This window comes from Oryctolagus cuniculus, chromosome 3 (genome assembly GCF_964237555.1).
Source record: "Oryctolagus cuniculus chromosome 3, mOryCun1.1, whole genome shotgun sequence".
Classification (NCBI taxonomy): Eukaryota; Metazoa; Chordata; class Mammalia; order Lagomorpha; family Leporidae; genus Oryctolagus; species Oryctolagus cuniculus.
The window spans coordinates 91315694-91331519 of record NC_091434.1 but is presented as its reverse complement, the minus strand read 5'-3'; positions in this window follow the sequence as shown (position 1 = coordinate 91331519).

The window sequence follows — 15826 nt, the reverse complement described above, 5'->3', positions numbered from 1 at the left end:
AAAAGGGAGGGAAGTTAAGGTATTGAACAATGATTTAAGACAGTGACTTGGATTGACAGTTAGAAGGCTCTAAATATCCAAATCTCATGGGGAATTTGTCAACATACTTGTTACTGAACACCATCCTCAGAGATTTTGATTCAGTAGATTTATGGCTAGATCCTGACATGCATACTTTCAAAGAACATAGCATGAGATTATAATGTGAACCCAAGTTTGAAAATTGCTAGATTACAATAATTGAAGGCTAAAGGTGAGCAGACTCTTACAAGGCATGCAAAAGGACGAGTGTGGATGCAAGTCTGATTGCAGGGGAGAGGAAGACGGGGAACCCTAAGGTCTTTGCTGAGTAGAGTAACTTCAACATAGATTTCTCTGTTGAGGGGGAGTGTGTATTTCATTTTATCAAGGGATCTTGAAAATGATTTCAAGCAGTGCTAAATAACTCTGTGTAGAAAACTTGGCTTTAGGAAAGTCAAAGGAAATACTAATTTTGTCACCATAGCAACAGGCTGCTTAATTCTGCTTCTGCCTCCTCACTTTCTTATACTAGCCCTCAACATCCAAACCTTATGTCTTCTGTATAAACAGGCACAAGTCTTATCATGAAATAATAACTATGCTTTGCTTTCTTTTCTCTTCTCTATTATTGAAATTCGTATAGAGTGCTTTTAGGTTTATAATCAAAGTGCGTACTCTCATTGTGAGGCATCTGGTTATGTCACCACTTACGATGCCCACATCCTATATTGGAATACTGGTTTGATTCCCAGCTACTCTGTATCTCATGCATCTCAACTGCTTGGGCTCTTGCCACCTACGTGAGAAACCAAGAGGGAGTTTCAGGTTCCTGATTTTACCTGGTCCCACCCCAGCACTGGCTGTTTCTCTCTCTCTCTCTCTCTCTCTCTCTCTCTCTCTCTGTCTCAAATAGAAAAATAAACAAATATTTAAAAATAAATAATAAATACATGAACAAGAGCTAACTTATCATGTGGATAGAATCCCTCTCTGATGATACAGTCTTACCAAAAGCTTCTTGCTCCCAAAGAGTAATGATCTTGTAGGGTGTTGTTGTCTATAAATAAGATCTCTGTCCCATCACCTTCCAGTTCCACATGGGAAGTCTTTAAAAAGTTAATGGCTAACACATATTATGAAGAAAATAATGGATTTCAAAATTTTTGCATCAAAATAAAAATATTTTTTAATTTTTTTTTAAATATATCAAACCCTATTCCCATGTTTTTTTTTTTTTAATTTTTATTTAATGCATATAAATTTCCAAAGTACGACTTATGGATTACAATGGCTCCCCCCCCCATACCGTCCCTCCCACCCACAACCCTCCCCTTTCCCACTCCCTCTCCCCTTCCATTCACATCAAGATTCATTTTTGATTATCTTAATATACAGAAGATCAGCTTAGTATACATCAAGTATGGATTTCAACAGTTTGCTCCCACACAGAAACATAAAGTGAAAAATAATAGATGATTTTTTTTTAAATGATGATGAAATCAGATCAGACCTATTGTCATGTTTAATCCCAGTGAGAGTCAAGTTGGGAGTTGATAATTTCTTTTTTTTTTTTTTTTTTTTTTTTTTACAGAGGATCAGTTTAGTATGCATTAAGTAAGGATTTCAACAGTTTGAACCCCCATAGAAACACAAAGTGAAATATATTGTTTGAGTACTCGTTATAGCATTAAATCTCAATGTACAGCACATTAAGGACAGAGATCCTACATGAGGAGTAAGTGCACAGTGACTCCTGTTGTTGACTTTACCAATTGACACTCCTGTCTATGGCATCAGTAATCTCCCTATGCTCCAGTCATGAGTTTCCAAGGCTATGGAAGCCCTCTGAGTTCTCCGACTCTTATCTTGTTTAGACAAGGTCATAGTCAAAGTGGAGGTTCTCTCCTCCCTTCAGAGAAAGGTACCTCCTTCTTTGATGACCTGTTCTTTCCACTGGGATCTCACTCACAGAGATCTTTTGCCAGAGTGTCTTGGCTTTCCATGCCTGACATACTCTCATGGGCTTTTCAGCCAGCTCCGAATGCCTTTAGGGCTGATTCTGAGGCCAGAGTGCTATTTAGGACATCTGCCATTCTATGAGTCTGCTGAGTATCTCACTTCCCATGTTGGATCACTCTCCCCTTTATTTACTCCATCGGTTAGCGTTAGCAGGTACTAGACTTGTCTACGTGCTCCCTTTGACTCCCAGTCCCTCCACCATGACCAACTGTGAACTGAAACTGATCACCTGGAACAGTGAGATGGCATTGGTACATGCCACCTCGATGGGATTGAATTGGAATCCCCTGGTATGCTTCCAACTCCACCACTTGGGGCAAGTCAGCCTGAGCATGTCCCAAATTATACATCTCTTCCCTCTCCCATTCCCACCACCATGTTCAACAGGGATCACATTTCAGTTAATTTTCAACACTTAAGAATAACTGTGCATCAATTACAGATCTAAACCAGTCATATTAAGTAGAACAGATAAAAAAACTACTCAGAGGGATAATGTATTAAGTTGTTCATTAACAGTCAGGGCTATGCTGATCAAGCCACCGTTTCCCATAGTGTCCACCTCACTCCAACAGGTTTCCCTCTTGGTGTTCAGTCAGTCGTCACCGATCAGGGAGAACATATGGTATTTGTCCCTTTGGGACTGGCTTATTTCACTCAGCATGATGTGTTCCAGATTCCTCCATTTTGTTGCAAATGACTGGATTTCGTTGTTTCTTACTGCGGTATAGTATTCTAAAGAGTACATATCCCATAATTTCTTTATCCAGTCTATCGTTGATGGGCATTTAGGTTGGTTCCAGGTCTTAGCTATTGTGAATTGAGCTGCAATAAACATTAGGGTGCAGACCTCTTTTTTGTTTGCCAATTTAAATTCCTTTGGGTAAATTCCAAGGAGTGGGATGGCTGGGTCGAACGGTAGGGTTATCTTCAGGTTTCTGAGGAATCTCCAGACTGACTTCCATAGTGGCTTGACCAGTTTGCATTCCCACCAACAGTGGGTTAGTGTCCCTTTTTCCCCACATCCTCGCCAGCATCTGTTGTTGGTAGATTTCTGCATGTGAGCCATTCTAACCGGGGTGAGGTGAAACCTCATTGTGGTTTTGATTTGCATTTCCCTGATTGCTAATGACCTTGAACATTTTTTCATTTGCCTGTTGGCCATTTGGATTTCCTCTTTTGAAAAATGTCTATTGAGGTCCTTGGCCCATCTCTTAAGTGGGTTGTTGGTTTTGTTTTTGTGGAGTTTCTTGATCTCTTTGTAGATTCTGGTTATTAACCCTTTATCTGTTGCATAGTTTGCAAATATTTTTTCCCATTCTGTCGGTTGTCTCTTCACTCTCCTGACTGTTTCTTTTGCAGTACAGAAACTTCTAAATTTGATGCAATCCCAATAGTTGATTTTGGCTTTGACTGCCTGTGCCTCCCGGGTCTTTTCCAGAAATTCTTTGCCTGTGCCAATATCTTGAAGGGTTTCTCCAATGTTCTCTAGTAACTTGATGGTGTCAGGTCGTAGATTTAGGTCTTTAATCCATGTTGAGTGGATTTTTGTGTAAGGTGTAAGGTAGGGGTCTTGCTTCATGATTCTGCACGTGGAAATCCAATTTTCCCAGCACCATTTATTGAATAGACTGTCCTTGCTCCAGGAATTAGTTTTAGATCCTTGATCAAATATAAGTTGGCTGTAGATGTTTGGGTTGATTTCTGGTGTTTCAATTCTGTTCCATTGGTCTATCCATCTGTTTCTGTACCAGTACCATGCTGTTTTAATTACAACTGCCCTGTAGTATGTCCTGAAATCTGGTATTGTGATGCCTCCGGCTTTGTTTTTGTTGTACAAGATTGCTTTAGCTATTCGAGGTCTCTTGTGCCTCCATATAAATTTCAGCACCATTTTTTCCAGATCTGAGAAGAAGGTCTTCGGTATCTTGATTGGTATTGCATTGAATCTGTAAATTGCTTTTGGGAGAATGGACATTTTGATGATATTGATTCTTCCAATCCATGAGCATGGAAGATTTTTCCATTTCTTGGTATCCTCTTCTATTTCTTTCTTTAAGGTTTTGTAATTTTCATCGTAGAGATCTTTAACGTCTTTGGTTAAGTTTATTCCAAGGTATTTGATTGTTTTTGTAGCTATTGTGAATGGGATTGATCTTAGAAGTTCTTCCTCAGCCATGGCATTGTCTGTGTATACAAAGGCTGTTGATTTTTGTGCATTGATTTTATACCCTGCTACTTTGCCAAACTCTTCTATGAGTTCCAATAGTCTCTTAGTAGAGTTCTTTGGGTCCCCTAAATACAGAATCATGTCATCTGCAAAGAGGGATAGTTTGACTTCTTCCTTCCCAATTTGTATCCCTTTAATTTCTTTTTCTTGCCTAATATCTCTGGCTAGAACCTCCAGAACTATATTGAATAGCAGTGGTGAGAGTGGGCATCCCTGTCTGGTTCCAGATCTCAGTGGAAATGCTTCCAACTTTTCCCCATTCAATAGGATGTTGGCTGTGGGTTTTTCATAGATTGCTTTGATTGTATTGAGGAATGTTCCTTCCAAATCCAGTTTGCTTAGAGTTTTCATCATGAACGGGTGTTGTATTTTATCAAATGCTTTCTCGGCATCTATTGAGATAATCATATGGTTTTTCTTCTGCAGTCTGTTAATGTGGTGTATCACATTGATTGTCTTGCGCACATTAAACCATCCCTGCATACCAGGGATAAATCCCACTTGGTCTGGGTGGATGATCTTTCTGATGTGTTGTTGCATTCTATTGGCGAGAATTTTATTGAGGATTTTTGCATCTATGTTCATCAGGGATATTGGTCTGTAATTCTCTTTCAGTGCTGCATCTTTTTCTGGCTTAGGAATTAAGGTGATGCTGGCTTCATAGAAAGAATTTGGGAGGACTCCCTCTTCTTCGATTGTTCTGAATAGTTTGAGAAGAATTGGAGTTAGTTCTTCTTTAAACGTCTGGTAGAATTCAGCAGTGAATCCATCTGGTCCTGGGCTTTTCTTTGTTGGGAGGGCCTTTATTACTGTTTCAATTTCTGTCTCAGTTATGGGTCTGTTTAGGTTTTCGATGTCTTCCTGGTTCAATTTAGGCAGGTTGCATGTGTCCAGGAATCTATCCATTTCTGATAGGTTTCCCTGTTTGCTGGCATACAAGTCCTTGTAGTAATTTCTGATGATTCTTTTTATTTCTGTGGTGTCTGTTGTTACGTTTCCTTTTTCATCTCTGATTTTATTGATTTGGGTCTTTTCTTTTTTTAGTTAGTTGGGCCAATGGGGTGTCAATTTTGTTTATTTTTTCAAAAAACCAGCTCCTCGTTTGGCTGATTTTTTGTAATGTTTTTCTTGATTCAATACTGTTGATTTCTTCTCTGATTTTAATTATTTCTCTTCTCCTACTAGATTTGGGTCTGGTTTGCTGTAGGTTTTCTAGATCCTTGTGGTGAATTGAAAGCTCATCTATTTGGTGCCTTTCCAATTTCTTGATGTAGGCACCTATTGATATAAACTTTCCTCTTAACACTGCTTTTGCTGCGTCCCATAAGTTTTGGTATGTTGTGCTGTTATCCTCATTTACTTCCAGAAAGTTTTTGATTTCTCTTTTGATTTCTTCTATGACCCATTGTTCATTCAGGAGCATGTTATTCAATCTCCATGTGTTTGCGTATGCTCTAGGGATTCCTGAGTTGCCAATCTCCAACTTCATTCCTTTATGGTCTGAGAAGCTGCATGGTATGATTCTAATTCTTTTGAATTTGCTGAGACTTGCTTTATGGCCTAGCATGTGGTCAATCCTAGAGAAGCTTCCATGTACTGCTGAGAAGAATGTAAAATCTTTAGCTGTAGGATTGAAAGTTCTGTATATATCTGTTAGATCCATTTGGGCTATAGTGTCATTTAAATCTACTGTATCCTTGTTGATCTTCTGACCGGATGATCTGTCTATTTCTGAGAGTGGAGTATTGAAGTCCCCCAGTACTACTGTATTGGGGTCTAAGTCTCCCTTTAAGTCCGTTAATAAATCTTTTAGATAAACTGGTGCCCTGTAGTTAGGTGCATATACATTGATAATTGTTATATCTTCCTGTTGAATTGATCCCTTAATCATGATATAGTGTCCCTCTTTGTCTCTCTTAACAGTTTTTGTGGTAAAGTTTATGTTGTGATATTAAGATGGCTACGCCTGCTCTTTTTTCATTTCTGTTGGCATGGTATATCTTTTTCCAGCCTTTCACTTTCAGTCTGTATGGATCTTTGTTGGAAAGATGTGTTTCTTGTAAGCAGCAAATAGATGGGTTTTGTTCCTTAACCCAATCAGCCAATCGGTGTCTTTTAACTGGACAGTTCAGGCCATTCACGTTCAAAGTGACTAATGATAAGTGGTAACTTTGCCCTGCCATTTGCCAAAGATAAGTTCTAATATATGCTTTGAATTCCCTGTGATCTTTTGCTGTGAGGTTTCCTTCCTTGATTTCCTTCCTTTACCTTCTTTCATATTGATGACCGTGTTTCTGTGTTTCTGTGTGTAACACATCTTTAAGCATCTTTTGCAGGGCTGGACAAGTGGCAACAAATTCTTTCAATTTCTGTTTGCAATGAAAAGTCTTTATTTCACCTTCATTCACAAATGATAGCTTTGCAGGATATAATATTCTGGGCTGGCAGTTGTTCTCTCTTAGTACCTGGGCTATATCTCGCCATTCCCTCCTAGCTTGTAGAGTTTCTGATGAGAAGTCAGCTGTGAGTCTGATTGGAGATCCTCTGAGAGTAATCTGACGTTTCTCTCTTGCACATTTTAGGATCTTTTCTTTATGTTTCACTGTGGAGAGTTTAATTACAACGTGTCGTGGTGAGGATCTCTTTTGGTCGTGTTTATTAGGGGTTCTGTGAGCTTCCTGTACTAGGATGTCTCTGTCCTTCTCCAAACCTGGGAAATTTTCTGCTAATATCTCACTAAAAAGGCCTTCTAATCCTTTCTCCCTCTCCATGCCTTCAGGAACTCCTAGAACCCGAATGTTGGGTTTTTTAATAGTATCCTGAAGATTCCTGACAATATGTTTTAGATTTCTAATTTCCTCGTCTTTTCTTTGGTCTGACTGTATCCTTTCCTGTTCTCTGTCTTCTAAGTCCGATATTCTCTCTTCTGCTTCACCCATTCTGTTTGTAAGGCTCTCTATTGTGTTTTTCATTTGATCTATTGAATTCTTCACTTCAGTCACTATCACAGTTTCCTGTTGTACTAGTTGTTTTGTTTCATTTTGATTCCTCCTTAATATTTCATTTTCACGAGAGAGATTTTCTATCTTGTCCATTAAGGATTTGTGTAGTTCCAGAATTTGTTTTTGAGAACTTCTTAATGTTCTTATCAATTTTTTGAGATCTGCTTCTTGCATTTCTTCTATGTCATCATCTTCATAATCTTGAATTGGGGTGTCTTTTTCATTTGAGGGCGTCATAGTGACTTCCTTGTTTTTATTACCTCGGTTTTTGCATTTGTTATTTGGCATATTGGAGATATTTGGTTTCTTCACTGTGGTGCTTTTTCTTGTTATACTATGACTCTAGATTAAGTGGACTATCTGTTTTTGATGGAGCCTTAGGGCTTGAGATGGGTGTGGCCTGAGAGCTCTGTTTGGTGTGCCAAAGGTGACACTCCCAGGTTAGGCGTGGTAAATCTCTCTCTCTCTCTCTTTTTTTTTTTTTTTTGATTCAAAAGGGAAGTAATTCCGCACAGCTGAACGAAGTTGGAGGTAGTTAGCAGGCAAATGATATACCCACAGGAGCCAGAGATCGGAAGCTCTTTCCCAAGATCCCCACAGGGAATCTGTTCGGCCCTCAGAGTGGGCTCAAATTCTCCTTCAGCCTCCCACTGGGTTGCCAAAGTTACAGAATTGTAGCGTCTCTGGAGAGTGCTCACGTGAATTCCGTGAGTTCTCTCCCCCACCGTCTCTTTTTTCACAGTCTCAGTTCAGTAGCACCACAAATTTACTGGGTCCTAATCTCCTGTTAATTCGCCCCGCCCAGAGTCAGGTTTTTCTGCTAGGCTCAGGGCCGGTGCAGACCTGAGGTCGCTCTGCTTATGACGTATGTCCAAGATGGTGCCTGCTCTTTGTCTTGCTCGCCCTTGAGAGGTGAGCGGAGAGAGAGAAACCCGTGTCCGTACTAGTCACTTTTTTTTTTTCTCTCTCTCTCTCTCTTCCAGTTAGCCTTGTGAACTTCCCCCCCCCGGGGGTCGTTCCCTCTAGTCTCCTCTCTCCGCTTGCCTGCCAGTGTCTCGGGCTATTGAGGTTCGGCTCACCTCGCGTTCCAGCGCTGGTGTGTTGAGTCTGCCGCTGATGTCCCGAACTGTGGGCTCCCACGCTCTCCACGCAGGTCCGCTGTGAGTCACGCATTCCGGAAGAGTTTCTTCTGCTGTTTCCTCCCCTACTCTTCCTTGAACCTGCAGTATCTCCACTTTTATTAAACTATCTCTCCCCAGACTATCAGTGTGCTCCCTTCCTATTCCGCCATCTTGCCGGAAACCCAAAATATTTTTTAATTTAACAAACTTTTGAAGTACCCTAATTCTTCACAATTCCCAAAACAATATTCTATTGCCAAAACTGTTCAAATATACTCATAAAATATTACCCTATATATCTAAATATGTAACTAAGTTAAGGAACTTAAAGGACAAACTTAGCCTGGTTTATAATCAGATGGGTCCGAGATGTCATCACAACTATTCTTATAAGAAAAAGGCAAGGAAAATCAGACACAGACACAGAAAAGAGGAGAAGATGATACATCTACAGAAGCAGGGATTGGACTGACATGGTTATGAGGCAAACAGTGCCAACAGCCACTAGAGGCTGAAAAATTCAAAGAATAGATTCTCCCCTAAAACCTCTATTGTGAACATGGTCCCAACTGATACTTTGATTTTGGACTACCAGCTTCCATAACTGAGAGAATAAAGTCTTATCCATTTTACCAACTCAGTTTGTAGAAATGTGTTACAACAGTCCAGAAAATTAATACAGATTTTGATATCAAGTATTGAGGTGCTACTGTAACAATACCTAACAATTTGAAAGTGGCTTTAGAATTAGAAAATGGGTAAAATCTAGAATTATTAGCAGTACATGGCAGAAAAATGCTAAATTTCCAAGAGTGATCTGTTGGTAGAAACATGGATGTAAAAGATACTGTTAATGAAAACTCAGACGGAAGTGAGGAGCACAGTGGAGAAAGCTCTCATTGTCCAGTAGGCAGAAATATGAAAGCCACTGCTGATGTGGATTCGGAAGGGAACAAGGACATGTTATCAGAAATGGGAGGAGAGGTTACCCTTGTTACTCAGTTTGGTTAAACTGAACCTAACAGTTACACAGAATGCAGAACTTATTAGTGATAAACTTGGATATTTAGATGAGGAGATATCTAAGTAGAATATTGAAGGTAATGCCTAGTTTCTTCTTGCTGCTCAGAGTAAAATGATAGCAGAAAGAGATAAATTGAGGAAAGAACTGTTAGGCAAAAGGTAGCAGCATCATTTTTTTAATAAATACAAATTTCGAAAGTACAGCTTTTGGATTAGATTTATAAATATATAATATATATTTATATAATATAATGCATATTATGTTATATATATTGGACTATAGTATATCATATTATATTTTCACCCGTAACCACTCTCCCACCCTCAAACAATTCCATCTCCTACTCCTCTCCCATCCTATTCTTCATTGAGACTCATTTTTAATTATCTTTATATACAGAAGATCAACTTAGTATATACAAGGTAAAGATTTCAACAGACTGCACCCACAAAGACACACAAAGTATAAAGTGCTGATGGAATACTAGTTCTACTGTTAATTCGCATAGTACAACATATTAAGGACAGAGATCTTACATGGGGAGTAAGTGCACAGTGACTCCTGTTGATGATTGTAGCAAGTATGAAGTGTATGATTCGTGGACCCACTCAATCATCTCAGTGTAAGACAAAAATCAAGATGGATTTTTTTCAGTAAGTATTTGTGGAAAGTCCTTTTATTTTATGATATGACACTCTGAAATACATATGCAATCCATAATAGTGTCAGGAATGCTGTATCAGCAGAAACATTTTCAGTTTGGACTAACAAAGACAAAGTCAAAAACAAAAACAAGGCAACATGAAAAAATACTGATGTAGTCATAAAATTCTACACGTAGGTAACATGCTAAAACTACTAAGCTCCACAGGTTTGTTATCTTACTAGAAAAGAAAAAAAAAGAAGGAATACTCTCGGGAGGTAGCGCCATGGACAGAGAGGCCTAATAGAATTTGTCCTGCTGGAGTTTAATGTTGCTTAGAATTGGTAATCCTTTTATTCTTTCCATTTCTTCTCTTTTGGAATAAAAATGTCTATAACTGTCCCATCATTACATTTTAGAAGTAGATAGTTCATTTTCTAGTTTCAGAAGCACACAAGTGGAGAGAAGTTTTACCCAGGATGAATCATACCCTAATCTCACCATACCCAATTTACATGAATCAGATGATGATTATTTTAGTCCATTGGGCTGCTGCAACAAATTACTGCAAAATGAGTGACTTACAAACAGCAGAAATTTATTTCTAACAGTTCTAGAGGCTAGAAACTCCAAGATTAAGGAGCCAACAGATTTGGTGTCTGGTTCTGATTGATAGATAGTACCTTTCACTAAGTGGTCACTTCCTGGAAGGGTACAAGGAAGTAATCTGGGGCCTCATTTACAAGGGCACTTACTTATCCCATTCACCAGGGCAGAATCTTCACAATCTAGTCCCCTCCCACAGGCCTCACCTTCTAATACTGTCACTGTGGTGATTACAATTCAACATACGAAAGAGACACAGCCATTCAGACCACAGCAGTGATTTGAGGACTTTTGAGCAAATAATATTTAAATGAGACTTTGACCTCAAGTAGATGCTGAATTGGGTAGAGGCTTTTGAGTGTGCTAGAACAAGGTGAAAATATTTATAAATATTTATAGATATAGGAATCCCAAGACTGGGATACAGCCTGTAGTAAGTTGAAATAAATGACTTCCCATAGATTTATGACCCCAACCTATCAGCATTCTTTAAATAGCAAAAGAGCATCATATTTTGTAGCAAAAGGTGTGGTCAATTTAATAGCATTCAAAGGAGATGCTTATTCAGGGTTATCCAGGTGGGATCTAAAAGGTACCACAATTAAGAGAGAGGTAGAGGGGACTCAGGCATTGGCAAACAGGTGATTTGATCTCAGAGGCAGACTGGTGTGATGGAGCCACAAGCGAAAGAATGCCAATGGCCACTAAAGCTGGAGCAGAAAGGAATGCGCTTTCTCATAGAGTTTCTGCCAACACCTTGCTTTCCAACAGTGCCCTGCCAACAGCTTGATTTCCAAAATTATGAAATGAAAATTCCTGTTTTCAAGCTATCAATATGGTAATTTCTTATAGGAGTTCCAAGAAATGAATACACTGGGGAAGTAAAATAAGAATAAAATTCAATTAATTTTATTATTAGAAAATAGAAAGCATTTTCTGTGAGAAGAAACTCATGCTTCCCACACTGTTCCTCAGTCTAATAAAGTCCTTCCCTGACACTTTGGCAAGCAAAATCTCCTGAGAAGCTGACTACCTGGTCTGGTCAGAGACGGAAACGATTGCCTGCAGGTGACAATCATTGATCCTGGAATATCAGAGCTTTATGCTCCTCTGTTCTCAGGAAACGATCCTGAAGAGGATCTTCACTATGTTAAAATTTATTACCATGGTCTTGGGTTGTAGAAAGAACAAAGGTGGGGTGCAGCCTTAAACTGGTCTCATGTTTTCTAGCCATTTGACCTTGCCAGGAGCATTTTCCGTCTCTGAGTCCCCATTTCTTCACAACAAAATGGAGGAGGTGGACTAATCTCCAGGGGTGGTTGCAAGGTTTTCGTTAGAATAAAGGGGATATACAACAAGTACCCTATCATCAACTGGAAGACCTCATTATTCATCTGCTTTGAGTTTGATTTCCAGAGAACTCAGAACAAATTTAGGGTTTGATAGTTACTTGCTAGCCTGAGTGATTACCATATGGTGGTTTATTTTTCTATTCATATTTTATTATCTATTAATTTAACAGACTTCTTGTATATATTTCTTATCATAAACTGCTTTCTGGAAACAGATTAGGTATGCAGGATTAAAACAAGAAAATTACTTCTTTCCATGTTGTCTGTGAAAATTGTTGAATCTTGCCTATTCTGTGTTTATTTTGGTGGGGAGCCTGGAAGGAGCTGAAAACATTTAGCAAGGAGAGAAGTCTTGCCCCCTAAAACAATCAGTTTGTCTTGCATCCAGGAGATACTATTCCACCTTGGAAAGGACATTCTTCTTTAAAATCAACTTCCTTAGAAATGTAACAAGGCCAAACTCTCTATACTTGGGAGAGAAAACTTTATCAAGAGAAACAGAAGAGCTGCTTAAGGGCTTGTAATAATCAGAATAAGTAATAGAAATATATAAGAGACAAAGGTAAAATCTGCAGGCTAAATACCAGCTAGCTGAGTAAAAACCAACACTAAAATTTCAAAACTAAAATCTCCAGAGAGGAGAGCAATGTGAACAATACATTCAAAGTGAAAGTTAAATTAGTGTATCAAAGTGTACTACACAATACCCTCAAATACACACTTAAACTGACCAGATGTCGTGCTTTGAGTATATGTATTCAATTTAGTTTAAGGAAACTGAATTCTCTCTCTCTGTTTCACACCTGCTGTTGGGGGAAAGACTAAATATTGGGCTAAAGCACCATGCTCAAAAGTCAACAATGACTACAACATTGATTGCATCAGGTAGCACAGTAACAGAACTTCTTAATACAGCTTTCCAAGATTTATAATTTCGAATTTTATTTGAGAGTGGCAGAGCGGCAGAGAGAGACAAACACAGAGACAAAGAGTTTCCATCTGCTAGATAATTTCCCAAATGTTCACAGGGCTCCCCAGCCAAAGTCAGGAGCAAGGAACTTGAACCAGATCTCCCATGTGGGTGGCATGGACACAATTACTCGAGCCATCACCTGCTGCCTCTTCCTGTGAGCATTATCAGGGAGCTTGAAACAGGAGTGGAGCCAGGACTCCAACCCAGGCGCTCCAATATGGGTTGTGAGTTATCCAAGTGGCATCTTAAACATCATGCCAGATGCCCACCCACAAGAATTACAAATTTTAGAAAGCAATACAATAGGTAAAAGGAAAGCACAATTATTTTGATGCTTTGTACCTGGGAGAAGACGGTTTAAATGCATTAAACTTACTTTTTTAATTTGCCACTCAATCCTATTCATTTTAAAAACCGAAAGATTATTAAATGTTATCAGTCAACTCCTAGAGTCAGATGGGAGATTCATCCTGTGCAGAAGTACCAGAAATGAAAATAACAGGCACAGCTAGCAGCAGCAGCAGGTATCTCAGCACAACAGTTGCCTCTAATTCCAGTCCACACAGTCCAGGGAAGACCAGCCCTGCCCCAGCCTCCAGACCTCCACTGGAAGGGGTGAAATGGCAGCCAAAGAACTTGGCAGCCTTTTGGAAGGACCCTGCCTGTTTCTGTTTTTCTTCCCTGAACTCACAGACTCACACTCTGTTTTGAGACAATCGGGACTTTTTTTTTTATGCTTTCCATTCCTGTAATGCCCCTGAGAAAACCTAGGCCCTCAAGGTCATCTCTCATCCATTCACAAACGGAATCTCCCTTTGGACATCATATTCCTCAATTTTCTGACCCATAAAGCGTGTTGTGGAACTTTCAGTTTCATCATCAACAGAAACTACTCCTAGTGATGGTTTCTTCGCCCTCTTGCTTTCATGGGAACTTGACTCCTATTGAGGAACAGACGGCAATCTCAACAGCTGATTTCTCGCCCATTCTCTTCTTTCACGGCCCTACAAATGGGCTGGATGTTGTCATTGCTTCCAGACCATTCTCCCTCCAGCTCTCATTTAAAATCTGAGCATCAAAATATGCCCCAGCTGCCTTCCAAGTTATCCCCTTGATTTGTAGGTGATCATAGCTGTTAATTCATTAGTTCACTGTTTAAAGACTGCACACACTTTGATGCTCTCAATATCCACATTCCAGTACCCTGGACTCAGGTTATTTATCCCTTGTCTATAATGTCTTGGGATTTAGACCTAGTCCTCTGCTCTACTTCAGCCACTCACTCCCATGCTCATATTTATGCTTTGTTGTAACCAAGAACTAATTGCAACCCTCCATCAACTAAATTTCAAGCACTCCAATCTCATGCTGCATCCACCTAGTTTCCCTCTACCTCGCTTTAGTACTTTGATTCCAAGAACTCTTCAAGCCTGCCTACACCGCTATTCCATTAATTCTAAATCTTTGTCATAGGGCCTCACCCATCTGCGCCTCACCCATCTTCTTGGTACATGTCACTTGTTTGGCTTCAAGACTCTGCGTGTTCTGATGTGAATTAACCCCCCCCTTCTTCCCTATTTCAATCTCTCACGTCTTTTCTTCTTTATCCTTTTAATTTGTTTCCTTTAGCATTTTGTGGCATTTATCAACCTATATGTATTGAAAGCTCCTGAATTTTTGCCTATAACCAGGGAATTTGTAGGGACAACAGGTGCATGTATAAAATGTCCACTAAGCAGTCTCCTCTTGGATGACAAATAATCAATGGAACACATGCCACAGCTGAATCTTGATCATCATGTACTATGTTTTTTTTTTCTATTGTATTCTTCATCTTGTTAATAACAACTCTCATCTTTCTATTTATTTAGACAAACAACCTTGAAGATGCTAAGAGATACCAGACAGAATATACAGAAGAGATGCCAGATAGACTATACAGACAATATTTACATTTACGCACAGATTCATACAGAGAAATATGTGTTCCACGTTCCAAGATGACAATCAGCACAAGGTCATACAGAGATTGTTTTCACTATCTTCTCCTAAAAGCGGAACTAGTAGAAGTAGACAATACACTGGCATTATATAAATGCAGCTTCACAGAGACAAAAATACAAAATCCAAAGCCTTCTAGTTTGTAAGACGAAATTGGGTAAAGGTCTGCTTAATGTTTCATAAAATTAGTTGCAGATGACAGGGCCTACTAACATTTCCTAGGTCAGCTCTTCTGACCTGCTAGTGATGCCTTTTAAAAATACAGTTCTATACAAATTGAAGAATAATATCTCAATTATTTTTGCTCTGAATTCTGTTCCATTGTCTAAGTACTCTTGCCAATGACAATTGATAAATTCCTACATTATTCTTTTGGCACCCCCTGAACATATCTCTTTTTTGTGCTACTTCAATTGTTACAGAAAATTCTTAACCAAATATTATTCCTCTGACATAGTTGAATCCTACTTATCTATCTCTCTTTCCTTAACCAGAAAGCTTGACTCACTTTTGAAATTTACTGTGGAGTTCTCTCTTGTGTTTCCCAAAGCACTCATGCTAAATGTGATTTACAGCTCTCTGCCATTTAGGCTTCATCATTTGCTGTAGTGATTTTAGAGGAGGTTCTGATTTAGAGAAGAATCTCAGCCTGATTCTTAATCAAGGACCTTTAAGCCTCTTGAAGACACACTTTACTTCTGTTAGTTATATTCAGGTATATTTTGTCTTGCTCCAGAAAGTGACTTTAGGCAAATCCTTTTTTTTTTTTTTTTGTAATTCTTCTCAATTTCCATATATTTTAAATTTGTCCAAAATGGACTCATATCTCTGCAT